This window comes from Capra hircus, chromosome 6, assembly GCF_001704415.2.
Source record: "Capra hircus breed San Clemente chromosome 6, ASM170441v1, whole genome shotgun sequence".
Lineage (NCBI taxonomy): Eukaryota > Metazoa > Chordata > Mammalia > Artiodactyla > Bovidae > Capra > Capra hircus.
In genome coordinates, this window is record NC_030813.1 from 41371778 (window position 1) to 41389952 (window position 18175).

General features: G+C 39.2%; 1 protein-coding gene and 1 non-coding gene across 2 annotated transcripts in view; both read right to left on the minus strand.

Moving 5' to 3' along the window:
• KCNIP4 (potassium voltage-gated channel interacting protein 4) overlaps positions 1 to 18175 on the minus strand; it is a 1310185-nt gene that overhangs the window by 659535 nt on the left and 632475 nt on the right. The gene's annotated exons all lie outside the window — the stretch shown is intronic.
• On the minus strand, positions 12933 to 13004 carry TRNAC-GCA. The gene has a single exon. It is a non-coding gene; the product is annotated as a tRNA-Cys (tRNA).

Sequence of the window (18175 nt, forward strand, 5' to 3'; positions counted from 1 at the left end):
CATTCAAAAGGTATTTCACCCACTGAGTCATATCTCCCCCTGAGTGAGAAAGGATTCTAAAACCAAGAAGTTTACCATGGTGTCTCATCTCCTGGTTGTTCAGTTGCTCAGTCGTGTCTGACTTTTTGTGACCCCGTGGACCGCAGCACACCAGGCTCCCCTGCCTATCACCAACTCTTGGAGCTTGCTCAAACTCATGTCCATCGAGTCTATGATGCCATCCAACCATCTCATCCTCTGTCGTCCCCTTCTCTTGCCTTCAATCTTTCCCAGCATCAAGGTCTTTTCCAAGGAGACAGTTCTTTGCATCAGGCGGCCAAAATATTGGATCTTCAGCTTTAGCATCAGTCCTTCCAATGAATATTCAAGACTGATTTCCTTTAGGATGGACTGGCTGGATCTCCTTGCAGTCCAAGGGACTCTCAAGAGTCTTCTCCAACACCACAGTTGAAAAGCATCAATTCTTCGGCACTCAGCTTTATTTAAGGTCCAACTCTTACATCCATACATGACTACTGGAAAACCCACAGCTTTGACTAGACAGACCTTTGTCAGTGTTTTAATATGCTGTCTAGGTTTGCCATAGTTTTTCTTCCAAGGAGCGAGCTTTTTTACTTTCATGGCTGGAAATCATCTCCTGGAAATCAGTCTGATTCTTCATGCTTCTGTTCAGGAATATCTCAATACCTCAGGGAAAAAATTTTGTGTACTTTTCACTAAAAGTACAGATATATCTTCTCTCCAAATTATTGTACAATTCATCTTTTCTTCTTTCAAAACTTTTGTTATACGTAAAAATTCATTTTAAAGGAGCTTGAGATAATGAAAAGGAGGCTTCCCTAGTGGTTCAGATGGTAAATAATCTGAGCCAGCAGTTCAGATTCTTTACCATCTGGTAAAGATCCAGGTTTTAGTATCTGCAGGAGACTGGGGTTCCATCCCTGGGTTGGGAAGATCCCCTGGAGGTGGGAATGGTAACCCATTCCAGGAGTTTGAGATAATAACATTGCCAAAAATATTGCCACTTGCACAATTTTGCTAAAACTAGATTACTTCTTCCCACACAGCAACATGTTACTTTTCCCTAAGGTAGAAATGCTTCCCTACTTTCAAAATGAAACTGAAGACCTGAGGACAGGATTATGCAAGTTTTTTCAGATTCATGTCCAGCTTGGATGTTAGATCACACAAAGCATTTCTCCAATCCTTTCTGCCTATCTCTCTGTAGTTTCTCAAACACAGCCTGGTCTTTCAGGAATCCCTGCCTTTTCAAACATTTTTCCTTCTGGCCATTTGTCCTTCCACCACCTCACCTGGCTAGCCAGTTATGGCCTGTCCTTTAAAATCACTTCCTCAGTAAACTGTGTTCTAATTGTCCCCACCTGCCTTGTCTTGCTGGACTTCTGGCTCTTCCTCTCTTTACCTAAGCATTTCCTGTAGGCCTGTACCTTGCAGGTTATTTCTGTGTTAGATTTGCCTCTCTTCCTCCCTCCCCTCAGTGTGTTCATTCATGCCTAAAGAACAGGTGTGTGTCTTTATCTCCTCACAGGTCCAGGAGCACAGTGAGACTCAGTAATTATTCCTGTTTGGCCCTGTGGTTTACATCCAAAGCAAAGCTGTTGTAGGCAACATTAACACTGAGAAATGCCAGAGTAACTGAATAAATGCATACAGCAGATTACTATATCCACAGCAGAAGAGGCTATTTTCGGAACCACTTCTTGTTTTGTGTCTAAGTAAAGATGGAATATCAAACGTAATTTCTTTACCATCAAAAGAAGCTACCTTCCAAGATAGGAGAGCTTCTATTTTCTAAAGAAAGGAATTAGAGGAAGCATTTGCATTTTCACATTAGTCTTCTCTGAATATGCATGGCTGGTTGAATTCTGTCTGACACCTTCACAGAACTCCTTCAAGTAAGCTTTCCATTACTAAATAAATTGCATCCATTCTAATTAAAGATATGCAGAATACTACCCAGACAGAAGAAGTAAGATAGACTGGAAAGCTGGAGCTTCCATGGTAACCCTGCCAGAGACAATGTAATTGATTCATATGGTGCCTTTTGCCACATATTGATTCCATGCCAACAAGCCTTAAAAACTGTCCATCATTTCACAGAGCTATTTATAGACGAAGTCCACCTGTGACAAATAAATGGTGACAGAAATACAGGGATAATTACTAAAAAGAATTAAAAAATTCCTGCTTTCTAGCTCCCCTGTCCATTAATTATCAACAAGGTTTAAGCAATCATACAGTAAGTATACAGATACTTTATGGAAATAAAATATTTGTATCAGATCCTTTTGTACAAAGGATCTGCTGAAGGAGGAAAAGAAATAAAAACTCAAGTCTATGTTACAAGCACCACATCATTGCAAAGAATTGGTACCTCATTCTGCCTTATTGCTGGTTGTTAGCATTCAAGTTTATCAAGCAATTTGTCAGAATATTAACCACACATAAAAGGAAGTGATAAATTAATGCCACATGGACATAAAGATTTAGAAACTGAGACAAAGCTACAGTGGCACAGTCAGTTTTCCTGCCCTTAAAAGCACATCGCAACTCCTCTGGTTGGGGAACTGGTGAGAGAGAGAAGTGAGTTGTGCACTGTCCATTAATTTCTGTAAACCAGACTTCTAAATTATAATACCTCACAGTCCCAGAATTCAATTTGATGGCTGATCTTGCCAGCAGCACCCAAGGCTGAGCAATTGGTTTTCACTGAGAGATGGGAGTTTGTGGTGGTAGCGATGGGAGTGGTGATATTTGTTGTTTGAGCAGGAAAACACTGGCATCAATAGCCTGGTTTAACTAGCTTGTTCAAACATTTGCTCCAAGTATTCAACATGCTTTAAACTTGATCTTGAATTGCTGCCTCGGTTACACTTGCTAGTCTGCCTATGTTACACTTGCCACTGTTGCTGCTAAGTCACTTCAGTCGTGTCCGACTCTGTGCGACCCCATAGACGGCAGCCCACTAGGCTCCTCTGTCCCTGGGATTCTCCAGGAAAGAATACTGGAGTGGGTTGCCATTTCCTTCTCCAATGCATGAAAGTGAAAAGTGAAAGGGAATTCACTCAGTCCTGCCTGACTCTTAGCAACCCCATGGACTGCAGCCTTCCAGGCTCCTCCGTCCATGGGATTTTCCAGCCAAGAGTACTGGAGTGGGGTGCAATTGCCTTCTCCGGTTACACTTGCTAGTAATATAAATTCCTGAAGATGATTGCCAAATTACCATATAATTATTTTACCTTAAACCTAGTAGAGCACCAAAGAATTGATGCTTTTGAACTGTGGTGTTGGAGAAAACTCTTGAGAGTCCCTTGGACTGCAAGGAGATCCAACCAATCCATTCTAAAGGAGATCAGCCCTGGATGTTCTTTGGAAGGACTGATGCTAAAGCTGAAACTCCAATACTCTGGCCATGTCATGCGAAGAGTTGACTCATTGGAAAAGAGTCTGATGCTGGGAGGGACTGGGGGCAGGAGGAGAAGGGGATGACGGAGGATGAGATGGCTGGATGGCATCACTGACTCAATGGATAAGAGTTTGGGTGAACTCTGGGAGTTGGTGATGGACAGGGAGGCCTGGCGTGCTGCGATTCATGGGGTCGCAAAGAGTCGGACATGACTGAGCAACTAAACTGAACTGAAACCTAGTAGAATCTCAGATTACTCCTTGGTTAATAAAAAAAAGTTAGTGCTATTTTTTTTTATTTTTGCTTTTATTTTTTATTGGAGTATAATTGCTTTACAGTGTTGTTCGTTTTTGCAGTACAACAAAGTGAATCAGCTGTATATACACATGGATCCCCTCCCTCTTGATTCTCTCTCCCGTTCCCGCCATCCCACCTCTCCAGGTCATCACAGAGCACCAAGCTGAGCTCCGTGTGCTATACAACAGCTTCCTACAGCTTCCTCCAGGCATCTGTTTTACACATGGTAGAGTATATGTGGCAGTAGTACTCTCCTAATTTGTCTGATCTTCCCTTTCTCCTCAAGTGTCCACATGTCTATTCTATGTCTGTGTGTCTATTCCTGGCCTGCGAATGGGTTCATCTGTACCATTTTTTTCTAGATTCCATATATATATGTGTGTTAATATATGATATTTTTCTCTTTGATTTCATTCTGTATGGAACTCACTCTGTATGACAGACTCTAGGTCCCTCCACATCACTGCAAATGACCTAATTTTTTTCCCTTTTTATGGCTGAGTAATATTCCATGGGCTTCCGTGGTGGCTCAGCTGGTTAAGAATCCGCCTGCAATGTGGGAAACCTGGGTTCAATCCCTGGGTTGGGAAGATCCCCTGGAGAAGGGAAAGGCTACTCACTCCAGTATTCTGGCCTGGAGAATTCCACAGACTGTATAATCCATGGGGTTGTAAAGAGTCAGACCTGACTGAGTGACTTTCACCATTCTCTCCCTCTCTATTTTTGTACAATAGCCAGGACATGGAAGCAACCTAATGGACATTTAAGTTGCCTTCATGTCCCAGCTATTGTAAATAGTGCTGCAGTGAACACTGAGGTACATGTGTCTTTTTGAATTATGATTTTTTCAGGGTAGATACCCAGTAGTGGGATTGCTGGGTCATATGTAGTTCTATTTTTAGTTTTTTAAGGAACCTCCATACTGTTCTCCCTAGTGGCTGTATCAATTTACATTTCTACCAACACTACAAGAGTGTTCCCTTTTCTCCACACCCTCTCCAGCATTTATTGTTTGTAGATTTTTTTATAATGGCCATCTGACCAATGTGAGGTGATACCTCATAGTATTTTTGATTTGCATTTTTCTCTAACAATGAGCAATGTTGAGCATCTTTTCATGTGTTTTTTGGCCATCTATATGTCATCTTTGGAGAAATGTCTGTTTAGGTCTTCTGCCCATTCTTTGATTGAGTTGTTTTTTGTTATTGAGCTACATGAGCTGTTTAGTTGCTTCACTTGCAAATATTTTCTCCCGTTCTGAGGGTTGTCTTTTCTTCTTGTTTATATTTTTCTTTGCTGTGCAAAAACTTTAAAGTTTAATTAGGTTCCATTTATTTATTTTTGTGTTTGCTTTTATTTTCATTATTCTAGAAGGTGGGTCACTTTTAATGTCTTATTTTCTAGTATCTCTTGGTATCTATATAACCATAATAAATTCCTCTAATAATACTCCAATGGATGTATTTTTTTTTTAATTGTTGTACAATATTATCTCTTTGTGGCAGTGATGGAAGTCAGCTCTCTGCTTTTAGAGGATGTAGGTAAAGAGTCTGCATCAGTTGAGTCTAGATACTATAAACTGAAAGTCAGGCTCTTTCCAAAAGTTGGCCTGTGATTTCCTGTCTTTCCTCTTGTTTCTGTTTGACAGAATCACTCTTTTGCATTTTTACCTTTTGCTGCTGCTGCTAAGTTGCTTCAGTTGTGTCCGACTTTGTGCGACCGCATAGACGGCAGCCCACCAGGTTCCCCTGTCCCTGGGATCCTCCAGGCAAGAACACTGGAGTGGGTTGCCATGTCCTTTTCCAATGCATGAAAGGTGAAAGTGAAAGTGAAGTCATGTCCGACTTCACCCCATGGACTGCAGCCCACCAGGCTCCTCCGTCCATGGGATTCTCCAGGCAAGAGCACTGGAGTGGGTGCCATCGCCTTCTCCCTTTACCTTTTGAAATACTACCAAATATTTATTAATCGCCTGAAACCATCTGTCCTTGCCCCTCTAGATTACATTTGATCAGGTCACATCCTCAACCCTCATAGCATTTAGAAATAATTTCCAGATATGTCTTCAGATGAATTGCCTTGCATTTATCGATCCTTAAGTATTTATAAAGATTTAGCCTTATTGATCTCTATAGTCTTTAAATTTTCTTAAATTTAGAAATGTGGCAAACTACTTGTGTACATACTACACAGCTGCCCATGTTATATTTATTAACAATTTTTCAATCTTTTTCAAGATATAGAACAATACATATAGTTGAAATCATCCTTTTTTCCTTTTCTCCAGTCTAATTTCTTCCCCCTTTCTAATCTGCCCACAGGTAAGACGACTTGACGAATTTATTGTTTATCCTTATAATCCATTTTTCATCTATATAGACATGTGTCTATGAATATATGGTACTGTGAGGGGTTTCTTGATTCATAGAGATTCTATCAGATTAGTACTATTGCATATATTATTTTTGGTGTTCAACTTTATTTTTGAGATTTCTAGAATCTTTAGGTTATCAGTCTGCCAATTCTTTTTAACTGCTGAATAGTATCATTGTATGAATTTTAGGAAATTTCCACAATATCATTGGCTCTATCTTCAAAATGTATATACAGAATCCATCTACTTCTCACCATCTCTACTGTTATCACACTGGACCAATCTAATCTGCATTATTAAACATTCTTTTAACTGGTTTATCTGTGACCTCCTTGGAGACTCAGCGAAACCTGCTCTCAAGGTAGTCAGAGGTTTTCTTTTAAAATGTAAGTCATATTGTGTCACTCACCTATTCAAAATCCTCAAGTGACTTTGCCTCTCACTGACACTTCAGCAGCAGACACTTCACAAAATGCTGCATTGACTCTCCTTTTATTGTTATCTGGGGTCAAATTCCTATAGAGGAAGTTCTGCTTATTGACACTGAGTCACACATTTTTTCAATATTACTACATTCCTCCTTGCTAATTTCTAAGTGGTTATACCAATTTATGATCACACCAACAACTCATAAACCATTTTTATGCTTTCATAACACCCTGGCATACAGCCTTGTACACAGCAGATGGTAAATACTTATTTAACTATTTCCTCTTTTAAGGGACAGTTCTTCAACACCCACCCAACCACCTTAACTCTTCTTATATAATCCACTCAGAAGGATCATGCTTGGGCTTCTGTGAAAATTCTGTCAATACTTTTACTATTGCATCTGCATTTCATATCATAATATGTATTTCTACTTCCCCTTCCCCCTCCTAATTATAAATCTATTTGACCACAGGGACAGGGTCTTCATTGCATCATAGTATCTAAGAAGAGAAAATGACAGTTCTCTAATTGTGGATCATCTACGGCCAAGCACAGGGAACTTTCCTTGTACACATAATGTTTTCATATTTATAGTTATTGCTGATGATAGATACTGTTATTATTCCCATTTTACAGATGAGACAGTGGAGAGCCATGATTTTCTCACTGTTAACAGAATTAGAAGGAGGCAGAGCCTGTGTTGTAAAATTGCCTGACCCTACAACCTAAACTCATCCTACCACACCATGTGCTTCTTATATCTACTTGTCCAATATACAGGAGGTGCTGCATATATAGTTGCTGAATAAATTCCTTAGATGATACTATAAAAATATTGACAGATTCTGTTCTGTTTAGCCAATATCAAATTGTGTGAATGTTTTATTTACTTTCATCTTAAGTACTTTATTGAGATAGCCTCAACAACTAGAAAAAAATCAGTTTTTCTGTCAGCTCTTCTGTGTGTGTGTGTGGGGTGGTGGGTATTGAGGGATTCTGAATACTGATTCTACATCTAAGGTAAAGTGTAGATCACTTTTAATTTGAGGATTTTTTTTTTTGATGATTATTGATGAAGTGGTTTCCAAGAATGATTCACTAAAATGCTCAGATGGAACATCTTAAAATTTACTCTGACCAAGTTGTTACGAGTGAAGACATTTTTTAATTTGAATTAACAGTTAAAGTTTTAGATATAGATTAACCACATATTGTTTACCATACTGGACATATCTATTTCATTCACATATAATCTCTAAATCCACTTTTCTCCATCATTCAGTGCCTTCCCCCACCGGTCACATATGTACCATATTCCCGTTTGTGTTGCTGATACACAGATAACATTGATTGACTGGAGGGACAGCCCACTGATTTTTACAGTGCAGAGAGAGGCATTTGATAAACTTGGCAAAAGGTGCCTGTTCTAACCTCAGACGTGTTAAGCTTTGGATGCAAGCTCAGTGTGTTTGTTGTTCTGCTCCTTTAAGTCTGAGGGTCAAAGCTCTTGTTTACTGGTAGTGAAAGGGGGCTGTGGGTGAGATCTGCCATGTCAGTGTCTACAGATTTGGCAGTGAATTTAAGTAAACAACTAAGAGGTGTTCTGAACATTCATTAATAACTAAATGTCAGCTTGGGGGAAGGTACACGATGTCATTTCTCCCAGCTATCCCACTGGTTTTATTGAAAACCCAGCTTTAAACAATAATTCTCTGCTCTTTTCACTGTCACCCAATTAAGCTTGAAGCTTTTATTTTACTTTTTCAATATATCTGTATCTCTTCAGGAGGAAAGAAACATGAAAAGGATAGTTTTCATAGCATTGCAGGCAGAGAGTAGGTTTGTAATGATTAGCAATGACACGTGCTATCTTGGGGCTAGATTTGTCATTTGTAAACATGTGCACTCCAAGTAGAATTTTTCCTTAGCTTTTAAAAGTCCTTGGCATTTTTGTATGATTCATGTACATAGAAAAGAAATTTACATTATTCTCACTAAGATATTTTAAAATTACTTGAATTTGTCACTGAAATCACTAAGAATTTTAATTTCATTCATCTTATTTCCCCACCCTACAAGATAAAAGAAAAACGTAAACCTGGGAGAAAATCATGTGTCATGTGTGGTAGAGCTTTCTTCTTGAGTTGAGGATTAGTGCAGGTAAGTTAAAATTTTGAATTCACTATCGTTGATTTATTCTTTAGTTTTAAAATCTCACTTAGATTTCACACTCTCTCCCAAATTAACTACTTATAACCATATCAGAGAGTGCAATGGAGAGTGCAGTGAATTGAGAGATTGGAGTTTCAGTCTTCTTACCATTTTGGAATTACCAACGAGTAAGTTAATGTTTCCATGGCTGCCAGATTTATTTTCTGCTAATAGCTGTTCATTGAGCACCAACTAATTGTCCAAATAGATAAGTCCTGAAGATACAGCAGTGAACAAAAAGAGACCCAGAAACTCCCATGTGGTGTTGACCATCTAGCATGGAGGCATGATTAGTCAAACACTGATAATTATTAAACATTAATAAGTCAAGTTAATAATTGAAAGAATCACAGTGTTGTAAAGGGTGAAGGAGAACCAGCTGGAGCTAAGGAGCCCAGACCAGATGGCATAGCAGTAGTTTGAGGGAAGGGGCAATATTTCAAAAAGTTACCTTAAGGAAATGTTGTGTAACCTTAGATAAATGTAGGATGAGAACAATGGAAGGACAGATTTCCTGACAGAGAGAACAGCACATGCTAAAAGTCGGTAACACTTGGAATGATCAAGGGACAGGACAGAGAATGGCAGGCCGAGAGCCCAGTGAAGTAAATGAGAACATCCAGGGCATCACAGAGGATGTGGTGAGGATTATGGCTTTCATCTGAAGATCAATGGGAAACGTAGATGAGTTTTAAGCAGGGCAATGATCTGACCACATTTATATTATAAAAAGATCACCAGACTGAAAACTGAGTATAAATATAGCTTGTATTAGCTATCCTGGTGACTCAGTGGTAAAAAGTCTGCCTGTGACGCAGGAGACTTGGGTTTGATCCCTGGGTCGGGAAGATCCCCTGGAAAAGGGAATGGCTACCCACTCCATTATTCTTACCTGGAGAATTCCATGAACAGAGGAGCCTGACATGCTATAGTCCATGGGGTTTTTAAAGAGTAAGATACGACTGAGTGACTAACACTATAGTTTGTATTGGGCTTCCCTGGTGGGTCAGATGGTGAAGAGTCTGCCTGGAGACCTCTATTTGATCCCTGGATTGGGAAGATTCCCTGGAGAAGGGAATGATTACCCATCCCAGTATTGTTGCTTGGAGAATCCAATGAACAGAGGACCCAGACGGGGTCCTCTGTGGGGTTGAAAGAGTCAGACAAGACTGAGCAACTAAGCATGCATGCATGGCTTATACTGGCAGGTTCAAAGGATGAGTATAATGACCGAAAAGGACCATATGAATAAATTCAACTGAATTAAAAATAAATTAAAATTATAATGTGTCTAGTAGAGTTAATGGATGCATTCTCAGGGTGTGAGAGTATATGGTTCAATCTGTTATTCAAAATATAGACCAATGCTCAAACTTAGAAACCTGCTCTAAAAATGGAGCATTAATGGAAGACTTCAGGATTTAGTAACATCTTCACCCATAAGAATCCTTGAATCTTGGTAATAAAAAAGTCTATTGCCACTTAATATTTTATTTATTGAAAAGCTGAACCTATGGTTCAAACCCTAGATCATCCAGGAATGAATATTCTTGGAGTTGTAAATGAGATATTGCCATACCATATACCCTTTGGTATAATTATTGTTAAGATAATAAATAAAAACTAAGATAAAATTCATCAACACATACTTATTAAGTACCTACAATGTCCCAGATACTGAGTATACAACAATGACTAGTATGGGCTGAACTGTATCTCCCCAAAACTCATATATTGAAATCTTCACTCCCAGGATCTCAGAATGTGGACTGAATTTGGAGATAGGGTGTTGAAAGAGGTGAATAAAGTAAAAGGAGGTTATAAAGGTAGGGCCTAATCCAATAACAGATGTCCTTATAAGAAGAAGAAATTTGGACAACAAAATAAACACCAGAACAAGAGAAAGGCCAGTGAAGCTACAAGAAGGCCACCATCCACACTCCAAAGAGAGAGGCCTGAAAAGAAATGAAACCTGCAGACACCTTGATCTTGAACTTTCAGTCTCAGAACGTGATGAAATAAATTTCTGTTGTTTAAACCTCCCAATCTGTGGTATCTTATTATGACAGCTTGAGCAAACTAATTACAGTGACAAAGCTGTGGATCTTTCTTCATGAAGTTTACAGTTTCATGGGAAACAGATAAACAAAGACACAAAGAGACAGTAAGTTTCATGATAAGGGCCAGGGGTGGGGGTGGGGGGAGCGCAGTGTACGTTGCTATGAAATAACTCATCTTAATTTGGGAGTTAGGAAAAACTCGCTGGATAAACTGATACCCAGGTTGAAGGCTAAGTAGAAGTAACAAGGGCAAGAAAGAGGGTAGAGGTGTGTTTCAGAAAAAGAATACAGACAAGAATGTATGCAGAGCCCAGAGGACAAGTAGGAGAACACCCGGCATTGCTCCAAGTCCCTCTGTGCATATTTGCTGATTCTTTTATAGGCTTATCTACTGTACTGTGGTTAAAATATCCTCATACTTCATCTAGATTGATGCAAGTTCCTAAAGCTTGTTTTCACTGATTTCATTCCTGCTCTATATTACCCTGTCCCACCACAACAACTAGAAGAGCCTTCAAAAACCCCAATTAGGTAAGGTCTGCCCTTTTTAAAGAGCCTTGGGGACTTCTCACGTTACTCACAAGTAAGTAAACGACTTCTTACCTGTGAAGCTCCTTGTGATCTAATACATGCCTACCTCTCACATTTCCTTTAATTCCAGTCTCCATCCCCTTTTCCCATCCCAGGCCACACTGGCTTCCTGTCTCTCCACAAGAGCTTGCTGGATTTACTCCTGCCTTAGGGACAAACTTGCTCTTCCCTTTATCTGGAATACTCTTCCATCAGGTTTTTGCATGTCTATGTCCTTATCTTTCAGGTCTCACCTGAAACATTACATCCTCAGAAAAGTCATCTCTAACTTAACTAACTGCACTTCCCTCCTGCTCTTCCAGGGTGATATCCATCATATGACTCTTGTTTATTTCATTTTTATAGAACTTATATTAAACCATATTGTTAAGTGCTTCCCCTGACTTTCCACTGTCCCTTCTCCCCAAACTAAAAAACTTCATGGAAAAGGGGACTCATTTATTTATCCACTCCTCTCCTCGGCATAGTTACTGGCACACTGTAATTATGTTTTAAAATTTTTTGAACATTTTTATCGGGGTATAGCTGATTAACAATGTTGTGATAGTTTCAGGTGAACAGTGAAGGAACTCAGCCATATATATACATGTATCCACTGTCCCCCAAACCCCTCTCCCATCCAGGCTACCACATAACATAGAGCAGAGTTCCATGTGCTACACAGTAGGTTCTTGTGGTTATCCATTTTAAATATAACAATGGCACACTGTAATTATTAAATAAATACATGCTTAATGAATAATGTCATTCAAACTCACTCTGGTTGTAAATTCACATCATCTGTCTTTAAAATAAAACAGCAAAAAGTGGGAAAATTTTGAACCATGCCTAGAGAGTAGAGATGCATTTAATCTCTGGGTATAAGAAGATAGAAGCATTGGTAATACCCCATCCCAGATTGACATGTAATACAGCAGCAGCAACATGTGGTAGGTTGTTAAGTCTATGTCTGTCATAACGCATTGACCATTTCTTGTCTGTCCACAAATCATAGTGATCCAAAGGGACAGGAATTGATCCAAAGGATTTGCCAACTGGCATTGTCATTTGACTCTGAGAAAGGCATTTAACCATAGAGAGTATTCTGTGAATTATAGATGACAATAAGTGGCCATGTCCCTGTCACATAGAAATAGTTTCAGGGGTAATAGAATTTTTGTTTTAAGTAGCTGAGCTCCCTGAGTAGAGGTGGGAAGGAGAGGTGAAATAGACTACAGTCAAATCATTAGCTCTATATATCTGCAACATAATTTATACCGATTTACTGGGTTATTCCTAGCACTAGGAGGGGTGCTTTGGCTCCCTCCTGAAGATAAACTTCATACATTTTCAATGCCATAATAAAGCAGAGCTTGCTGGGACATCATTGATAGATACCTAGACCCTCCTGGTTAAAAGATAGTGAAAGTGAAAGAAAGTGAAGTCGCTCAGTCGTGTCCGACTCTTTGCGATCCCGTGGACTGTAGCCTGCCAGGCTTCTCCATGGGATTTTCCAGGCAAGAATACTGGAGTGGGTTGCCATTTCCTTCTCCAGGGGATCTTCCCCACCCAGGGATCGAACCCGGGTCTTCTGCATTGCAGGCAGATGCTTTATCCTCTGAGCCACCAGGGAACTGGATGGAGTGGTATAGGAGCTGGGTAAACAATGTTCCACCAGTGTCTGAGGCTCCCTAAAGGGTACTGGGTCTAGAGGAAATAAGACCACCAGAATGAAGGGCATGTAGTTCAGTGGTAAGAAGGGTGGGCTCCTATCCTAGAATGCCTGCATTTGAATTTCTGTTTCATAGGTGGTGACCTCAAGCAACTGACTTGATTTCTTTGAGACTCAGTGTCTCCATCTCCATCAGGGACCAATGCTAGAACCTATAGGATGGCTGTGGAGATTAAAATGATTCACATATTTAACGTATCTAGATTGGTTTCAAACATAATTATAACAAGTGCTCAGTAAATGTTTTTCATTATCATCATCAAGTGCTGGGTTGATATGGTGGAGGTTAGAGAGGGTGCTTAGATGGGTCAAGGGCTGGGTAGCACTAACCAGAAATGTTGCAATCAGATGTCACAAGATTTATGTGTGGAATGTTAGATTTTAAAGAATCTGCTGGAAAAATGATTTCATTCCAAATATCACTAAACAGTTTTCCCCATTCCCTCATAATTTTCCTGGACACATCAAAATTGGCTCAAATAGAGAATAAAGTATACACACCTTTGGGAGAACTGGAACAAACCATGCCAGCGGAACTTGATGATCTAATACTTGTCAACCAAGGAAAGAATATATTCTAATTTCCTGCTCAAACTGTATTTTAGTTTATAATGGATGGCATAAATTTTGGGGAATGACTTTTTAATAGCAGATGCTCTAGAAACAACAAAGAAGCTGACTATTAACTCTTCAGAACCTGGTGGTTTGTATGTAATTGCATTTTTTTCATTATGGTCTTGTATCCTCCTTCATTCTTGAAATGGAATTGACTCCCCTCTTAGACAATAATGGGAAATTGAACAACTGCTGAGACAATGAATTTCCCCCCATAACAGACATGAAGTTCTTCAAAGAGTACATGAGAGAGATGATCTCTGTTCCACTGTTTGCTCTCAATCACCTGGTCCCTAAATGGGACCACAGTTAGGACTACAATTTGACTGCTATTTATGTTCTACTAGATTTATGAGTGATTTTCTTAAAAAATGAGGGGAAGTACTCTTTGTATCTTCTATACTACTTGTTGGGAAACCATGCAATTCCCTCTGGTGAGATATACCTTGACAGAGAAACTCATTAATCCATTCCTTAATTAATATGTCTAAGCATTCCTAATAACAAAATGTGTCTAAGCACACTGTTATACAATTCCAAGGCTGCAGTGATTAGAAATACTTAGTCTCTACCTTCATGAATCCTATTTTTTTAATAGCTTCAACACAGAGTACCGAGTTCTATGTACTTCTTTAATCCCTCAGGTGAGGAAGGGGAGATAGATTATCACTTCTTGAACATTTATTGAGCTAGACATCATGCTACATACTCTACATATATTTGGAGGGACCGCCTACCTTCTGACAAGTATACCCAGGCAACCAGTTTACCACTGTGGCTGTCCATCTGGTCTCATTATCTTCAAAAAATAATTTATACAAACTTTAAAAAGAAAAGAATATTCAGACAGCTCATTTCCTAGACACTACCGCTGGAGGAGGAAATGGCAACCCACTGTAGTAGTCTTGCCTGGAAAATTCCATGGACAGAAGAGCCTGGCAGCTATGGTCCATAGGGTCACAAAAGAGTAGGACACAGCTGAACACACCCATACCCACCCCTCTCTTACGCATCTTAAACTTTAAATTCTCATTTTGGTGGAAAACCCCAAAGAGAAATAACTTCTCTTTGGTATGAAATGTAGGAATTGCATTTTGGAGACAAGAGCCTGAAGATTAATTTCATATCAAGACTCAGACTATGTTATCTGTAAATAGAGCAGGCAAAAGAGGAGGGGAAGGAATATCAATTGATGCCACTGCTTTCACAAGTCCTTTATGGACAGCTCAGTAGGAACTAAATAATTGGTAATAGCTATTGTGTTTTTCTGTATCACTAAACCAGAAATGAGTGTTCATGGAAATGTCACTCTATATCCAAGAGAAAAATAAGGAACAATGATCAGTTTGACATTTTAAACAGGAGACGTTTCTCTTTGGTTCAATATAAAAGTTTCTATGGAATGTGTAATTATATTTTACACCAGATTTCAGGTCTGCTTAATAACTCTATCGACTCTTTTGTTGATGTATCCTAAAATACACTTGGTTACTATTCAGAGCATGTCTTGAGCCTCTCTTCTTGAAGCTTGGTAATCCAATCAACAAATGATATGTCATAAAAAATAACTTGTAAATGGGGTAAGAGTTAGAGGTTACACTTTCATTTTATTTTTCAAGAAGAACAATGCGCACTGTCAAATTCCTTGTTGAGAAGATTAGTCCATGTGAATCCTCTCTCCAGGATAACCAAGCATTTTGGTTTGCCTGGCACTAAAGCAGTTCTGGAGCCGTGGCTTTTCAGTGCTAAAATGGGAAAGTCCCCAGCAAACCAGGATGAGTTGGTCACCTTACCTCTCTCTTCATCAATTTGTTGTAATGATTAAGTGAAACAATGCCTAGTAAAGGCATATCGTTTAAAAAAATGCTTAGTACACTTACAAGCATTAAAAAGGCCAGCTATTGTTAAAGGGCTTCCTAGAGACAGGTGTTATATGTTAAACAGTTATTTTTGCATGAAATTTCTCTGCTTCTGAATATCTCAGCTAGCATAACTGATGTTAGAGACAATTCAGAAAGGGAAATAAGTAGAGGTCAGTATATTCCTTTCTCTGAGGTGAGGATGGGGGCCTTTATGTACACTAAAGAACTGAAAGGGAGGGTTAGAGAGGCCATTTGTTGTCTGAGAATATGTTCCTGAGCAAGAATGAGGGGAGCTAGGAAGTTAGCCACAGGTGAGAAACTATGATGATGACAACTATTTAAAAAAATATTTTTACAATATGTTTTTAGTATAGTAGCATATTATATTAAGCGTAATTATAATTTGCTATAATACATATATGTAATATATTTCACAGCTATCCCACCCACAAACTGTAGCTCTAAGTTTTGGTTTTCTTGCCTGTAAAATGGTGTTTAGAATTTCCCTTTGTCATAGGGAAGGTTTCATCAATGAGTAAATGAGATAATTTATGTATATTACTTTTCATATATGAAGTGCTCATATTACTTTTCCATTTCTTGTAACAGCTTTTTTGAGATATAGTTCAAGTACCCTACAGTTCACTCTTTGAATTGTACTGAGTGAAGTCAATGGTGTTTAGTGTATTCACAGTTGTGCAATAATCAGCACAATCAATTTTAGAATATCTTGTTTTCCCTGGTCCTCCAACAAAACCTTGTACCCCTAGCAGTCACCCTCCATTTCTCCTTAATGCTCCAGCCCCAGGCACTTCATAGAATTATCTACCCTAAATAATACATATAAATTGATTCATAGAGTCTTGTGGATCATACAGTCTTCTGTGACTGACTTTATTTACTTAGCGTTTTCAGGGTTTATCCATGTTATAGCATTTATCACTAATTCATTCCTTCTTCATTGTTGAACAATATTCCTTCATATGTAATATATTTTATTGATATTTTCATCACTTCTTGGGTATTTGGGTATTTTTTAATACTTTTTAGATGTTATGAATAATGCTGCTATGAACAATCTCACATATGTTTGGTACAGACTTATGTTCTCATTTTTCTCGGGTTTATTCCTAGGAGTGAAATTGCTGGGTTGTGTGATTACTCTCTGTTTAACCTTCCAAAGAATGGCCAGACTTTTTTTTTCCAAAGTGAATGTACTGTTTTATATTCCCACCGTGGTTCATGAGGGTTCTAATTTTTCCACTTCCTTGCCAGCATTTGTTTTTATGTGTTTTTCATTATAGCCATCCTAGTGGGTGTGAAGTGGCATCTCCACGTGGTTCTGATTTTCATTTTCCTAATAGTGATGTTGAGCATCTATTCATGTTTACACTGGTCATTTTATATCTTCTTTGGAAAAATGTCCTTTCAGATCCTTCACCCTTTTTAAACTTGGACTATTTATGTATCAACTCTTACTAATACGAATTCATTCCTATACTCTCTCAGTATTTAAAGAGCACTACTATGTTCCACGTACCTTACAGTCTCTAATCCCATCACTTCATGGCAACATCTGGGGAAACAGTGGCTGACTTTATTTTGGGGGGCTCCAAAATCACTGCAGATGGTGACTGCAGCCATGAAATTAAAAGACACTTACTCCTTGGAAGGAAAGTTATGACCAAGCTAGAACCATATTAAAAAGCACTGACATTACTTTGTCAACAAAGGTCCGTCTAGTCAAGGCTATGGTTTTTCCAGTGGTCGTGTATGGACGTGAGAGTTGGACTATAAAGAAAGCTGAGCACCGAAGAATTGATGCTTTTGAACTGTGTTGTTGGAGAAGACTCTTGAGAGTCCCTTGGACTGCAAGGAGATCCAACCAGTCCATTCTAAAGGAGATCAGTCCTGGGTGTTCATTAGAAGGACTAATATTGAAGCTGAAACTCCAGCACTTTGGCCACCTGATACAAAGAGCTGACTCATTGGAAAAGACCCTGATGCTGGGAAAGATTGAGGGCAGGAGGAGAAAGGGATGACAGAGGATGAGATGGTTGGATGGCATCACTGACTGACTAATGGACATGAGTTTGGGTAAACTCCAGGAGTTGGTAATAGACAGGGAGGCCTGGCGTGCTGCAGTTCATGGGGTCGCAAAGAATTCGACACGACTGAGCGACTGAACTGAATTGAATATTTAAAAAGTAACCCTTCATATTAGTATTGTAATCCCTTTAAGTTAGGATATTAAAGATCAGAGAATGGAGTATTTATTCAGCTAAAAAGGTGGCAGATTTGGATTTAGCTAACACGAAGCCTGCATGCTTATTTTTCTGAGGCTAGGTGGCCACCTGAGCCTTTTGAGGTATGTGAGCTCATCCTCTGTTCTGCTGCCTTCTCTGGTCCTTCTGTTTCTATGAGGAATGTGCCCTGAAAGTACAATTTTGATGGCTTCTGCAACACAGTGAATAACACTTGAACTCCTCATCATGCCACTCAAAAGCCTTCACATTCTTGGCAACCCCATCATCCCAGCCTCACTCTATGCCATCCCTTAGCCCTGCACATAATACATCTGGAAAACCGCAAGAT